This window comes from Aethalodelphis obliquidens, unplaced genomic scaffold, assembly GCF_003676395.1.
Source record: "Aethalodelphis obliquidens isolate GAN/ISIS:26980383/991018 unplaced genomic scaffold, ASM367639v1 scaffold11, whole genome shotgun sequence".
In the NCBI taxonomy this organism is placed as follows: domain Eukaryota; kingdom Metazoa; phylum Chordata; class Mammalia; order Artiodactyla; family Delphinidae; genus Aethalodelphis; species Aethalodelphis obliquidens.
In genome coordinates, this window is record NW_020837955.1 from 41,212,589 (window position 1) to 41,227,813 (window position 15,225).

Consider the following 15,225-nt stretch of genomic DNA (forward strand, 5'->3'; position numbering starts at 1 on the left):
TAAATGCAACGTTGGCACGCACTTGGGTTAACTTTGTGCAGCCCTGGGCAGGAAATCTGGTACTCATGCTTCAGGAGACTGTTCAATGCACCGCGGCTCGGCCAGGTGGTGCCTGGGGATGGTACAGAGGAACGGTCTGCTTTGGGGCTGCTAGGAAACCGAGTAAGGCTCACTTTTTAGGGAAACAATCCCCAGCTATTGTTGGGGCCCTGGGTTGCCTGGATGACACATCAAAATCCCACCCATTTTAAGTTGGACATTTTCTATTTTTATAATCAAAACCGCCCTCTTAATTTTCCTTAGCAACTAGATTTGTGAAGTGGCATTTCAGTTAAAAGTGACTCACTGAGAAAGTGGGAGGTACCTAGGTGGCCGGGCAGCAAGCTGGTTTTCCAGGAGCTGGTGTCTGGGTTCACGAGGGCGGGGCCAGGAGTCTGGGGCCAAGGTTGTCCCGTCTGTGTAGCTGACGTTGTAGGGACAGATGGCATCGTCAGCTGCAGATCTGTGCCGACTGCCTGGCTAAAGGCAGCGTTCACACTGGGGAAAGAAGACAAGATGTTTATAAACCCGTTGGGTGTGTGACTTACAGAGAACGTTCTCAGACCCATTGGGCCACAGAGTCAGGAAGGAGTCCTGCTACCACAGGGAAGGGTCACGGACCAGCCTCCACTGGATATGGCACCTCGCCCCCAGCTGCAGTCCCATCCACGGGGGACGTCCCTTTGTGAATCGGGACATTCAGCCAGCAGGAGACTCGGTGCTTTCTGTTTCAAAATTGCCAATCGGGAGTGACTTTTTAAAGACTGCTTATTGCGATGCAGAGTTTGCTATAAACTATTTAAAATGTTGGGAAAGGAAAGGTCCCTGTGGAATTGCTGAACAAAAATGTGTCACATAATGGTTTCTCTGAGTAGCTTCTCTCCTTTTTTTGAATCGAAATGAACATAATCTAAAACCAGAACTTGGATTCCTGTTATTTCATGATGGGGACTGATGGAATTCTAACAACCTTTAAAAAATATGTTGACGGTATTCAACTGATTTCAGACAACTCTCCCAAGATTGATCTGCTCTCAGAAATGGTACAGATTTTGTGTTCAGGTCTTACCTATATGTAAATATGTTTAAAGCTGCCGTGTTGCTGCTGAGAAGTTAATTCTTTTTAAAAACGTCACGTTGCTGGAAATTATGATCTGCAAAAGCAGGACTTGATCTATTTCCTGTTTGGCCGGATAACGTCGTAAATGCCTTATGCTGAAAACCTAAATGGCATTGCTGGTAACTCACGTGCGTTCATCGTCCTCTTTGGGCCTCATTGACACCTGGGCGCAGTCTAGGTGTGCGTTCTCACCTCCGCCATAAAGATGGGGAGACAGAGACTTGGGCAGGCATGGAGGGGTGAGAGTACAGTGGGAAGGGGCTCACAGGTCCCCGTGTTCCCTGCACTGAGCCCAGGTTCCTCTCAAACCTCAAAACCAGTCAGGTCTCATGACCACCTCCAAAGGTAAGGTGCAGACCTGCCGAAAAAAGAAAAAAAAAAACCACCCAACAACGCATTTTCCATTACGGAAAATGTGATTTTTCTGTTATGAAAGTAGCAGAGCTCATTACTAACTAAGAACATATCCTGTGGATTCTGCAAACAGTTTTCTGGTAAATAATTATATTTGGGAACACTTTCATGATCGCCTAAGTCGATCTTGGCCAGGGTTCCAAACTATTTCCTCGTGTTATCTGCTGACCGAATCCAGTTTTCTAATCTCTTCCCACACGCTTGCCAGGCTTCCTTTCGGCGTGGCCAGGAGTCTGTCCATTCACTCGCCCAGCGTTTATCAGGTGTCTCCTGCAGGCTTCTGACTGTGCCACCAGGTCTTGAAAAATGCAGCAGGAGATCCTATAGTTCTGATATCAGGAAATATTGCCTGCGGGGTGGATATTGGAGCCCTTTCTTTAGCAGTTCTGACTGTGTGTTCTGTGCAGTAGCCTAGAAAAGGATTGGTCAGAAATCAAGTTTAGTTGTAGAAAGCTGAATGACTTGGACGCGTCCCTTCACGCCCTGAGTCACACCTTCTTTGTTTAAAACATAAAGAGCCCTGTGAGGACTTTTTAAAGGTCCCTTCATGACATAAAGTTCTGTGATCGAGGGCAATGCTTCTCTGGATTTTGAGTTAACAGCAGAAATGCCCCTCAAGTAACCACTGCTGCATATCCTCCGTGTTTGGGGGCTGTCACCTTCATTGCCTTCCCGTCTGAGATGAAATTTGTCCATTGTGATGTAAAGGTTTTATGATCTTTGCTCTGGAAAGGAAGCCGCTGTGTGGGTGCTTGCTCGTCCCTTCTCTCTCTTATTTGTATGTGCTCTCCTGCTGCCCCCCCAAAGAAGCAAGAACCTGTAAAAGAGGGTTTTATTCCTGGAAAACAATATTGGAAAAGCAATCTTCTTCTTTCTGTGATGGTGCTTACGTATATGCGGGAAGTAAAAGCTGGGAATCCGTGGGTTTTGATTTTAAAACTTAAGCAGATACATTAGTTAACAAAACAAAGGTCCTTTCTCCACTGTTTTGCAATCCATCCTGGCAAAGGGTTCTGGGAGCCTGCTATGGTGTATTTTACCTGAAGAACTGATGGACGGGGAAGGTGAATTGCTTCATCTCATCAGATACCATGGAAACCCCAGTACCACTCTGCTCCCCTCTTGTGAGAGTCCTCCAAAAACAATCCCAGCTGCAAAGTGTGTGTTGCTGAGATGAAGTTGGAGATCCCGAAAGCACACAACGTGAGCGTGATCAGGTTCAGAGGCATCACTCTTTCCAGGATCTATTTTTGGCTTCCTTCCAATGTGAAGCCAACCCGACGTTCTGTTTCCCGCTGTGGGTGGATTTATTTAATTTTTCATGAGTGATTCACTACCCATGGCTGTATGTTTTCCTCCTGTGCAGCTGAGGATTAAGTCATGTTTCCTTTTAAAAATTATTTTTGATAGAATCTGAGCCATGTGGCACTCAGAGGGTTTGAGACTAAGGGACACAGTAGTATCACTAAGACAAGGCGCTTAGCTTCCCCGGGCTCTTACAAAATGGCAGTGATGGTGTCACCCTGTGACTGGGATGTTCTCCCCCAGAGGGGACTGCGTCTTATCAAACAGCCAAAAACATCTCTCTCTATAAAAATGTTTTTGTAAGTTGTGTGATTTTTTTAAACATTTTTTTCACTTTGCAACAAATCCATTCCACTTGGAACGCCACATGGTAGGTAGGATTCCCTAACAGAAAGCCTAGTAACAGAATCAGTTTCCATGCAGGTCCACGCTTTTCCCCCCGAGTGGCCTCTGTCTGCCTGGCTGGGTTCTAGTAACCCCCCTGTGTCCATCACCTTAAGTGACAGTAGCTCTGGACCGCAGAGCTGTTCTGCTCCCGTCTCAGGCTCAGTCCTTGCCAGACTGTTTCTACTCAGCGGCATCTCAGCCCTGCTCCTTGAGATGCATGAGGAGTGAAGATCATCTGTCTTTACCATGAGGCACTCCCTCCTGGCCCGAGCACAGACCAGGGATCCTCCAGAGAAGCAGTCCAGGCGCCTGCCCTGCGCCCAGGGCTTCCAGCGTCAGATCTCCACAGTGCTGCCTGACCAGATGGGTGAGCACCAGAATGGCAAATGCAGGGACCAGAAAGGTCCGGAGGCAGCAGGAGACGGTACAAGTCAGAGAAGAATAACAAAGGAAGATGAGGATGCGGCGGGAGGGCAGGTGGGCAGCTCTGTGGAGTCAGTCCAACCAAACAGCATGACCAGAAAAGGAGCAGAGGAGGGGCCGGCCTAGGGGTCAGAGGCTCGCCGTCTCTCCCGACTGGCTGAGTGGCTTTAATCAAGTCGCCCACCTCCTAAGAGCACTGTCTCCTTAATCGCCCACCTCTGGAAGGCTCCGGCATTCTTTCCATCCAAGATGGGACCCCAGGAGATAGCAAAATTCTACTACAACATTAATAGCACAAAAAGTCATCTGTGTTCTGGGTGAGGACACTGGAAAGTGCAAGAGGCCATGGCTGGGGGGTTGCTTTTCTTTAGGGACGATCTGCCTTTAACCAACATCCTAGGTTCAGGCTCAGGGCTTCCCCGAGCTGTTTCCCTGCAAAAGAGACACCCCTTCCTCAGGGTGGCTGCTCCCGGGCCTGGTAAAGCTCAGGAAAACCAGCTTCGCTGAGAGCCAAACTGCAGGCCTGGAGCAGGAACCTCCGAGGCTCCATCCGTGTGTAGGTGCACCACTGTCAGACCTTCAGCTACCACACCAGACATCCAGGTACCGCGCCCGAAATCCACACAGCATGTCGGAAATCCAAATACTGTGCGGGAAACCCAAGGACCTGGTCAGAAAATCGAGAACTGTATCTGGGCCTTTGTAATGATGGTACAAATGGGAGTCTTCATTTTCACCAGACCATGGTGAGCCCTTTCTGAGATTCATTTTAGAGATTAAAAAATTTAACTTTTATTTCAGCTGGGCTGTAACACTCCTTATAAAAAAAACTGTGTCTGTTGTATATATCACAGTGTCCCTGGCGAATCTGAAAAAAGTGTTGAAATCGACCCTGATCACAGAACCCAGCGGGCTGGACTGACGGTGAACAGACGATCGAGGAAACGGTTCCTTGAAATTTCTACACCAGATTCTGGGAAAGTCAGAGAACCATATCAGTGGTGTCTGAGAAATCGTGGCAGTGCTCTCCAAAAATCCACAGGAAAGGGTTTCCTTCAAGGGTATGGTTAAGAGAGAATTAAATACTAATCTTGAGGAATGAAAAGTCAAATTCAGAGAATGGTCTGATGGCATAGGACTGCCTGTTCAGCTTTAGAAAATGCATATTTCAAAATATAAAACTTCTGTTTTCTACTTTTTCCCATGATTTATGTAATGTGTGACACTTAACGTGAAACTAATGCTTGATTGGATCCTTGCAGAGGGACAGAGAACAATGGATTTGGCCCTCATGGCTGCCTGTGACACGTAGGGGCGTGTCAGCTCCTGGAGGACAGCAAATGTCCTAATTCAAATCCCCAGGGGTGGCCTGGCACCTAGCAGACCTCCGCATACAGTGGATGAATGAGTAAATGAATGAATGGACTGAGGGAGAGTGGGGAGCGAGGCAGTTAGCAGAAAGAAAACAGCATTTTGCCTTCTCCGCAGCGCCTGGGGCGGCACTTAGCAAGACCAGGGCCACCTACAGAAGATGCCAGATTGCTTGTTCAAAAAGCAGGAAAAAAGCTTTCTCCTTTCTTCCGTGGTCTCTGGACCTGCCAGAGTGTTTTATACCTTCCACTTAATGTCATGCTCCCTGGGGGTATGGGGATTCTCTCAGGCAGTAGAGACCCTCAGAGATGCCTGGCACCTGCCCTGGAACTTGGCAGGTGGCGTTTGCGTATCAGGGGCCAAAAATGGACCTTTAGGAACCAGTCCTGGGAAGGGGGCAGAAGGTGTGAGTCGAGGCCCCAAGCCCCTGGCAGGATGCAGAATTGTTCCGTCAGACTTCACTTGCCAAACACAAATTCAGAGATAAAATTCTTCCAAGTTCAAGAAAGTGTCTGCAGCATTAAGCCCCAGGCCGTGAGCCCCTTCTGAGTCTCTGGTCTCAGACCCCGAAGCAGGCTCTGGTGTGAGAAATGGTGGTCAGAGCACTGGAATGTTCCCCCGGGGCATTTTGCGATAAAGGATTTCACCCCCCCCCCCCCCCCCCCCCGGAACATGATCTATTTCCAGCTAGATCTTTACTTCTCCCTGCTTCCATCATTAGTTTCTGGAAAGGTCTCCCCCCCACCTCCGCCACCGCCAGCGCTGCCAGCCCTCCGTATCTGACCCCCAATCCCAGGTGACTTTCTGCCACCCTGTTTCGATTTCTTTATATTGTTGTGGAAACGCTCACTACTCTTTGGAACGGCCATATTCACCCACTCTCTCCCCTTCTAGAACGTAGGCCCTGTGAGGACAGGGATCGTGTCCCTCTGTCCCTGCACGCAGGTGCTGGCACGTGAATGAATGAATACGCTTTAATACTCCTGACACTGCTTTAGCTCCATTTTGGAGCAAGAGGGATATAAATAAACAAATGAAGGCAATTAACACCCCCAAGATTTCCAGTAAATCCCCCAGGATTTCTTCTGTCTAACACCAGACTGGCTTCAGTGATTTCTTTGACAGGTGAGGCTGAGCTGGTATTGTTTTCTCTTGTGCCTGCATGGCAGGTGTCAAATGGGCATGCTGGTACTTCTGGCCCACTTTTTGCCTGAACTCGGGGGAAAGCAGTGTTCCAGGTGTGCACTGGTCCCCAAACCAGGCCAGAACTACATGTTTCAACTCCATTTGGGTTTTTTTTTTTTTTTTTTTTTTTGTGCAGTACGCGGGCCTCTCACTGCTGTGGCCTCTCCCGTTGCGGAGCACAGGCTCCGGACGCGCAGGCCCAGTGGCCGTGGCTCACGGGCACAGCCGCTCCGCGGCATGTGGGATCTTCCTGGACCGGGGCACGAACCCGTGCCCCCTGCATCGGCAGGTGGACTCTCAACCACTGTGCCACCAGGGAAGCCCTCCATTTGGGTTTTTAATGGCAGTTCTCTTACCCACCCCTGCACTCATTTTAGGCAGATTCCTAAGAGCTAAGGGGTATGCTTTCCAATCAAAGCCACCTACACGCCTTGAAATTCCTTGTCTTGAAAGGGATGTGCTTTAGGTCAATCAATTAAAGGTGTAGTCTAACATGAGGACCTGTTATCCACCAAAGGTTTTATACACCAAGGAGAATGACCGAGGTTCAAGCCCCGCACAGCACAGGGCTGAGCGGTGGGGAGTGGCAGCTGGACCCAGCTCTCAGAGCAGCCCCAGGACCCAGGGGGAGAGGCAGGCGGGGCTAGGCACCTGGGTTCGGAGAGCTCTCACTGCCTGGGACCCCTAATTATCACCTTCCTACACCAAGCTGCTGGTCGCAGCCTTACCCTCCCACAGTCCTGGGGGAATAGGTGACATGGGTAACTGAAGAAAATACAAGGAAATTAGGTGAAAAAGACCTGAATGTGCAAAATAAGTCATGCTAGCCTGAACTGCCCCTGCGGTGTGGAGTAGGATAGGATCTCGGAATTAACAGAGTTATTTGTAATGAGGTGGATGGACCTAGAGTCTGTCATACAGAGTGAAGAAAGTCAGAAAGAGAAAAACAAATACCGTATGCTGACACATATATACGGAATTTAAGAAAAAAAAATGTCATGAAGAACCTAGGGTAAGACAGGAATAAAGACACAGACCTACTAGAGAATGGACTCGAGGATATGGGGAGGGGGAAGGGTAAGCTGGGACGAAGTGAGAGAGTGGCACTGACATATATACACTACCAAACGTAAAATAGATAGCTAGTGGGAAGCAGCCGCATAGCACAGGGAGATCAGCTCAGTGCTCTGTGACCACCTGGAGGGGTGGGATAGGGATGGTGGGAGGGAGGGAGACGCAAGAGGGAAGAGATATGGGAACATATGTGTATGTATAACTGATTCACTTTGTTATAAAGCAGAAACTAACACACCATTGTAAAGCAATTATACTCCAATAAAGAGGTAAAAAAAATAAAATAAAAAAACAAAACAAAAAAAACCCAGTGTGTTTTGTGTTATCGCTCAGGGGGGTTGGTCAGAACCCCCTGAATTTCAGGCAGGTAAGCTGTTAGCACTTCTGCAGCCCACTGTCATAGAAGGAGTTACATTCAGAAGCCGAGTCTCACCACATCGCTGTATTTTTAGAGAGTGAGAGCGCCATCCCCTCCACGACCCACAGCCCTCATGAGCCCTGCAGCCTGGACCTCGGACTCGGCTCTGTGACATCCCGGAAGCTCCTGGCTGCAGGGGCCTTCCTCCTTGCTGCCTGGGCTTCAGACACGTTGAGTAAGAGGCAAAGCACACCATCTCTCCAGGGAAATGGATGGAGCAAAATCCAGGAAAACAAAAACAAGGGAACTGCCTATAGCCGAGTGGGTTGGTATATCTCACGAGTAGACTTGGTGCCTCTCAAAATCTCCTTATCCTCAGAACTCAGAGCACCTTAAGCCAGGAGCCATGCTTGGGGTTCTCCTCTCTGAGAAGGATGACTTCGGATCTGTGTGGCTGGGGGTTGAATACTGGGGTCATCCTGGCTCCTGGGAAAGGCTGCGGAGAGTTCTCTGCTCTGATGGAAGGTGGTACCACGGGATCGGTGCTGAGGGCAGAGTGATTCTTCCTGGTGTGTAAAACCTATGGTTGATAACAGGCTCTCATCTCAGACTGCATCTTCAGTTGACTGATTTAAACATATCCCTTTTCAAGGCACGGGATTTCAAGGCCAGTAGGCGGCTTTGCTTGGTGGGCATAGCCCTTGAATCTTGAAATACATCGGAACTGGATGGAGCTATTTTTCTCCCTCTGAAGCAGAGGAGGTTAGGTCATGGTGGTCCCTCTCCAGGAGGAGAGGGTGCAGCCCGGGGGCTTGCCAGAATGTGGGTGTCGCAGCCCGAAGGCCAAGTTCAATCACCAGGGGCTGCCTGACAACCAGTGAGTCCTGTGCTTTGTAGGGCCTCCATGTGAAGGACTTAGGTCCCAGAGGCCCCTAAATTCTCGGGGTCTGTGGATCCGGGATAGCACCACAGAACTACTGGTACTCAGCTGATGGCCCAGAGCCTGGAGGCAGGGTTTGGAACCGGACGGTACCCAAGGCTTCTGTAGTTTCAGATAGCTCCGTGCAATAGATAGTTATAAACACCTGTGAAATCCCCTGTTTTCCAATGATGCTGCAATATTTGATTAATGCTTCTGGATGGCATCACAGGATGACCGAAGCAAGCACTGCTTGGAGTTGTGGTGAATTTGCTGAGCATGAGAGGAAAATTGTCAGGTCAGGAGCCTAATCATTTTTAACTTGTCTCATTTGGCATTCTGTCCGTGTTTACACTCAGGCTACACACTGGGAAAAAAAAAATCCCAGACCACCTTGAACGAAATGGTTTTGACCTCTATTTCTAAAATGTGTGTTAGCATGAAACAGGGAGCTTTCTCTGAGGGTTCAGCAAGCAGTCTACTCCACCTGCTTCTGTCTTAGCTGCCAACCTTGGGTATCAGAGTGCCAGGTTTCTCTGGGAAAATTCATGTCATGGACATCTTGTTGCCAGGAAGCGCACCATTCACTTTTCATTTCAAGATGATGTAAAGTCTCACAAGTTATTCCCAGCGTGGATGCGGAGCAGTGAATGATGTCTAATTGTGTGGAAGGGGGAGAGCTCCTCTAAGAAGCTCCTCTAAGAAGCATGGTGTCGGAAGCTTCCATCGCTCCGCAACATTGTAACTTAACTTCTGTTTCACCAAAGGCAGTTAATTGGGCTGAAGACTCTCGTGCATATGATAGTAGAGGGGCATATCTTCAACCTGCCCTGATAAAAACATTGCTTCCACCGTAGAAAATAAACCCCTAGGGGAAGATTGCGGATGGGGGCAGGCTGCATGCTGCATACCAGGGGGTGGCATGTGGAGGGAGATACTGGTTCCCCCATTTCTCCTGCATTATACTAACTTTAGATAAAGTCTATTCAAATTGCTCAGGATTCTAACCATACAAACTCCAGCTTAAGGATTTTTTTTTTTCAGAACATCAGCACTGGAGGCTTCCCCAGGTTTTGTAATGGTGGTGCCTCAATACGGAAGCCAAGTCAGTGGGTCCCCCTCCATTCAGCACACCCCCCAGCTCTCAGCGGCCACCCTCTGCCTCATTCCGTGTCCAAGCTGAGCTCAGGAAGACCCTTCTTTCCCCTGAAGGAGGAGTCAGAGAGGTGCAGAGATGGCTCAGACCACACACACTCAGGCTGTGTACTCACACACCCAGGCTGAGGCGCCCTGGCTGCTGGGAATCACTCTGAATGTTACAGCCCTCCTTTCTTCCTCCCTCCCTCCCTCCCTCCCTCCTTTCTTCTTTTCTCCCTCCCTTCCTTCCTTCCTCCCTCCCTTTCTTTCTTTCTTTCCCAGTGCACAGTGAAAAAGGCACACAAAGCAGAAAAAAAGCACTAAGGGTCTTAAAATATAAAGCTTGTTCCTTTCTTCCACAGCCTCTCTCGACTTGCCCTGGTGGTGTTTTTTTGCTATTTTTTAAATTAATTTTTTATTGAAGTTTAGTTGATTTAGTGTGTTAAGTTCTGCTCTACAAAGTGATTTAGTTATACATATATATACATTCTTTTTTTTTAAACATCTTTATTGGAGTATAATTGCTTTACACTGTCGTGTTAGTGTCTGCTGTATAACAAAGTGAATCAGCTATACGTATACATATATCCCCATATCTCCTCCCTCTTGCGTCTCCCTCCCTCCCACCCTCCCTATCCCACCCCTCTAGGTGGACACAAAGCACTGAGCTGATCTCCCTGTGCTATGCGGCTACTTCCCACTAGCTATCTGTTTTACATTTGGTAGTGTATACATATATATACATTCTTTTTAAATATTCTTTTCCATTATGGTTCATCATAGTATATTGAATATAGTTCCCTGTGCTATACAGTAGGACCTTGCTGTTTATCCATTTTATTTTATTTATTTATTTATTTTGGGCTGTGTTGAGTCTTCGTTGCTGCGCTCGGGCTTTCTCTAGTTGCGGCGAGCAGGGGCTACTGTTTGCTGCGGTGCGCGGGCTTCTCACTGCGGTGACTTCTCTTGTTGCGGAGCACGGGCTCTAGAGAGCAGGCTCAGTAGTTGTGGCTCGCGGGCTTCGTTGCTCCGCGGCATGTGGGATGTTCTCGGATTGGCAGGAGGATTCTCAACCACTGCGCCACCAGGGAAGTCCCTATCCATTTTATATGTAATAGTTTGCATCTGTTAATCCCAAACTCCCACGCCGTCCCTCCCCCACCTCCTCCCCCTCATTTCTTTATGAAGTGGGAGTTGTGAGAAGTGTGTCTATTCATCGCTGCAGCCTCAGTTTCTTAGGCCCCCACGGCATTCTTTCCTACGTGGAGAGAGTTCTCTTTCTGTCCCTAAAACAACAAGCTTCTCAGCTTTGAGCCTGGCCAATCTTAGTGTCATGGCAAAAACAGAAATGGAAAAAGGCAAAAGAAAACAAACACCAAACAAATAGAGTGTCGGAAGGAAAAAAGACCAGAGTGCACAGGTAACATGAGTTCAACTCAGGTTAACTTAATGAATTGGGGCCAAACTTAGATTTGGCATTTTCCTTGAAGTTTGGCTTTGGTAAATGACCTACCTGCCTTTTCCAAAACGTGACCTCTGAAATCCAATCCCGGTGATTTGATTTCTCCCCTTTCGATGAACACTGTGGTGTCAGGAGTCCAAGCCGGCTCTCCAGACCCTTTGCAGTAGGAGGTAAGGAGAGCCGACTGCTCACCCTGAGCGTCCAGATAAATTGTGTGTTTGCTCAGAAGGAAACGTGGTGAAGTCCGTGTGCTCCAAAGGAAGGCTCCCACCTGCCATTTTCCTGGCGATCTCCCATTTCCCTCCTCTGCTTTGGGGTTGTCACGCGGTGGACACCCCTCCCACAATCTGGAGTCAGGGCTAGAGCCTCAGAGAACCAGCATCTCTGAGTTCAAAGTGAGTTCCGCACTTGAACGGTTCATGCTCAGGAAATCAGGGCTTAAAGACTGAAAAGTCAAATCAGTAGTTTCATTTATTTAAGCTTCACAGGTTAGAGACCTCAGGAGTTAATAAATAAGTACATGGACATGTATTAGTGTGCAGTTCTGTGTCTACTAGTTACAAGTAAAAGTAAGATAGGAGACTTTAAGAATGAATACGGCAGAGGTTCAGTTAACATAAACTCCCAACAATAAAAATGTACACTTCCTCATTTCTAGTCGTATTACTTTTGCCTTTATTTATTTATTTTTTTTTTGCATTCAAGAAACATTTGTTGAGTACCAATGTAAGTAGATTCAGGCAACTAATTGCTTTGCATCTTCTTTTTCCCCATTTTTTAAAATTTATTTTTTATTTTTATTGAAGTAAAGCTGATTTACAATGTTGTGTTAGTTTCAGGTGTACAGCAAAGTGATTAAGTTGTATATATATAATCCTTTTTCAGATTCTTTTCCATTATGGATTATTACAAGATGTTGAACGTAGTTCTCTGTGTTATACAGTAGGTCCTTATTGTTTATTTTATATACAGTAGTGTGATCTGCTCATCCTAAACTCCTTACTTTTGCTTTTTGAAAAGCATTTCTCAAGTCATTGGAAATAGTAAGAAATCTCTCCTTAAGTTAATGAAGGGAAAAAAATAAGAAATTTTTGGATGTGTCCTCTTGTTGTTTGAGATCTTGCTGCGCACGTGGGTGCTGGCACACACAGACGCTTTCGGCCGTCCGCATCCGTCACCACTGTGAGATGAAGATGAGTTCAATTAACTAAGTTTTACGCAGCCAGGTGTTCGTTTTCCGAAAAAACCCGTGCAGGGTGATACAAATGGTTTGATTTAAGTGTGTGGCGTGACTGCATCGGGAAGCAGTGGAACCCCAGCAGCGATACTGCAGCATCACCATGGCAACCGGTGGAAATAATGGCCCCCTTCGGGAATAAAAGAGATCTCAAATCCTGTTGCAGGCGAGTAGCATTGGCTGTCTGCCGTAGAGATGGTTTCTGATGATTGTTTCAGAAATTCCTTATCAACAGAAAATGAACGAGAAGTGGCGTTTTCAGAAAATGAATGGATTTACAGGCAACTAACGTGCTCATCTCGGGCACCCAGGAAGGCAGGGTGGCGATCTATTCCGTGCGCGCCGCTATTCCAGTAGCTGCTGGAAGCCTGGTCACTGGCCCTGCTACACAGAACACGTCTGTAGGACTGTTGTCGACCTGTGCTTCTTTTATAGGCTTTCCACTTCGGTCTGGATTTTTTGCTTTATTGGAGGCAGAAATAATTGGGAATTCAGTGAAAGAGAACATGACTACCTAGCACAGTCCTTGGTACATAGGAAGCACTTTGTAAACAGTGCTTCACATCAGATTCTCAGGACGAAATGAAAGTGCCTGGGGCTGGTCGGAGTAATTGATAGTATTGACAACAACGACAGCAGCAGAGGTGACACGTAGCAAACCATCCTCGAGAAGTTGGGTGCCGCTTTGGTGCGTTTATGTCGGTGCTCCTTCCTGAAGATGTGCAGCTGGTCAGACTTGTCTGCGCAGCCTTTTGCCTCGTGCACTGATAACCGTGTCCATGGGAAAGGCACTTTCTTTATGAAGGGGCCACATTTCCAGGGATACGGCTTGACCCACAGAATGTGAGATAAAGAAGATCTGAAAAAAAAAAAAAAAAAAAAAAAAAAAAAAACTTCCACTTTAACGGAAGAGAAGGAGAACTTGGTGAGAACAAGCAGCTCGGCAGCTTCGGTTTTTCAGATAACAGACTTGAGAGTAACACTTGGGAGTCCGTTTCCCTTTTTATTTTAGGAAGTGCTCTAGAGAGAAAACAGAGATCTTTCTGCTATAAGAAGTTCTCTCTTCAAAGCAGCATCATGCCCGGAATAGAATTTTCTCTTAGAATTTTCTCTAAGCTAAGTGGAAAACTCTAGAATAAAAGATTTTTACCTTTAAAGCCTATTTGGGGGAAAGGCTCGCATCATACGTGTGTGGAAGAGTTTTCCTGCACGTTTTCTTCACTTTCAGTTGTCTTTCAATTTAGTTTTGCCTTGAAAGAATTCGGGGGAAAGGATAACATTAGTGGTAACTTTTATTTGGAAACTCAATCTGAAGCATGCCGGACTCGTGATGATCTTGCCATGTCTGTGCTTGCTGTCTCCTGGCTGTGAACCCCGCTTGTCCTGGGCGCTGGGTGTTTTCCCTTCCTCTGCCTTTTCAAGCGCAGTGAACCGGAGGGTTTTGATGACCCAGCTGGGACCGCCAACTGCAGCAGCCAGCAGCTGGGTTGTCTTGCTTCCAGCAGCCAAACTGCTTCTCTGCCACCTTTCTTCCTGATTTATTTTAAACTTAAAAAAAAAGAAAAGGAAAAAAGGGCACTCCACCACTGCAAATTATACATTTATTTGCAAGTGTTGATTTCAACTAGAGATGAGCCATCTCTCCTGACACTTTTTCCCCTGCTGGATTTTGGGCTCTGGTTTCTGATGACATAGTCTGGGTACTGCAGCCGCTAGCCTCAGAAGGAGAATTACAGAGGGAATCCCCGCGTAAATTACGTATTGCCTTTTGCATCAGTAGCCTGCTTGGAAATGTTCAAATTGTCAGCCGGCGAGACTCCAGTGCTGTGGACATGGGTTTGAATGAGTTGATCACCTAGGGGCTGTTCAGAAAGCCATGCTCTGTAAGTATCTGGGGATGCACAACACAGACGGGAAAAGGGATTTCTGGAATGTTCTTTATGTCGCTGGTTTTGGTTGGGAGGAAAATGCATTTCCCAACAGCTTTTAAAATGTAATATCTAATGTTGCCTCTCACTGTTAATTTAAGAATGTCACAGCGATTCTATTCTTGGTCAAGGTTGTGTGTGAGCTTATGCGACCAGCTTGTAAAATGGAACATCCGTGCAGGTGGTGGGTGAGCAGTTTCTACAAACGATTTGTGCAGATTTTCTGTCTTCTTATGCGTTAAATTGCTATTTAACATATAAGTATTCTCTTTCACTTAAAATATAATATCTAAATGTTCTTTAAGCAAAGAGAACGTGCTTAAGATTTTGGACATGCATCTTTCAGCTAACGTGGAAATTATAAAGACATTTTAGGAAATATTTGACATGAAAGCTGACTAACCAATTAAAAAAAGGGAGGAAGAGATTTTTTTCTAGCTGTTTTCTTTCTTTCCTTCCTTCCTCCCTCCGTCTTTCTTTTCCTCTCTCTCTCCCTTCCTTCCTTCCTTCCTTTCTTTCAATTTCTTTCTTTCTTTTTCTTTCTTTCTTTCTTTCTTTCTTTTTCTTTCTTTCTCTCTCTCTCTTTCTCTCTTTCTTTCTCTCTCTCTTTCTCTCTCTCTCTTTCTCTCTGTCACCTTCTTTCCCTCCTTCCTTCCTTCCCCCCTTCCTTCCTTCTTTTTCTCTGTCTCTCTCTCTTTCTTTTTCTTCCTGCCTTCTTTCTCTCTTATTCCTCCTACTGCTACAGTTAAGGCTGTATCATTTTGTAATTGCACCTGTTCTCACAGTGACTGTATGTTTGATAGATGCTCAGATTACTTTCAGTTGCTAATGCTGCTCTGTGGGTAACTCAGACACAACTCGCCTTT

At 46.8% G+C, this 15,225-nt stretch overlaps 1 long non-coding RNA gene across 1 annotated transcript in view; it reads left to right on the forward strand.

Annotated features, from left to right (window-relative positions):
• The window catches only part of LOC113623536 (uncharacterized), a 76,250-nt gene extending 71,671 nt beyond the window's left edge, over positions 1–4,579 (forward strand). Inside the window, exon 4 of the long non-coding RNA XR_003433968.1 lies at positions 590–4,579. This is a non-coding gene — a long non-coding RNA (uncharacterized LOC113623536). The remainder of the gene's footprint in view (positions 1–589) is intronic.
• The last annotated feature ends 10,646 nt before the right edge of the window (positions 4,580–15,225 follow it).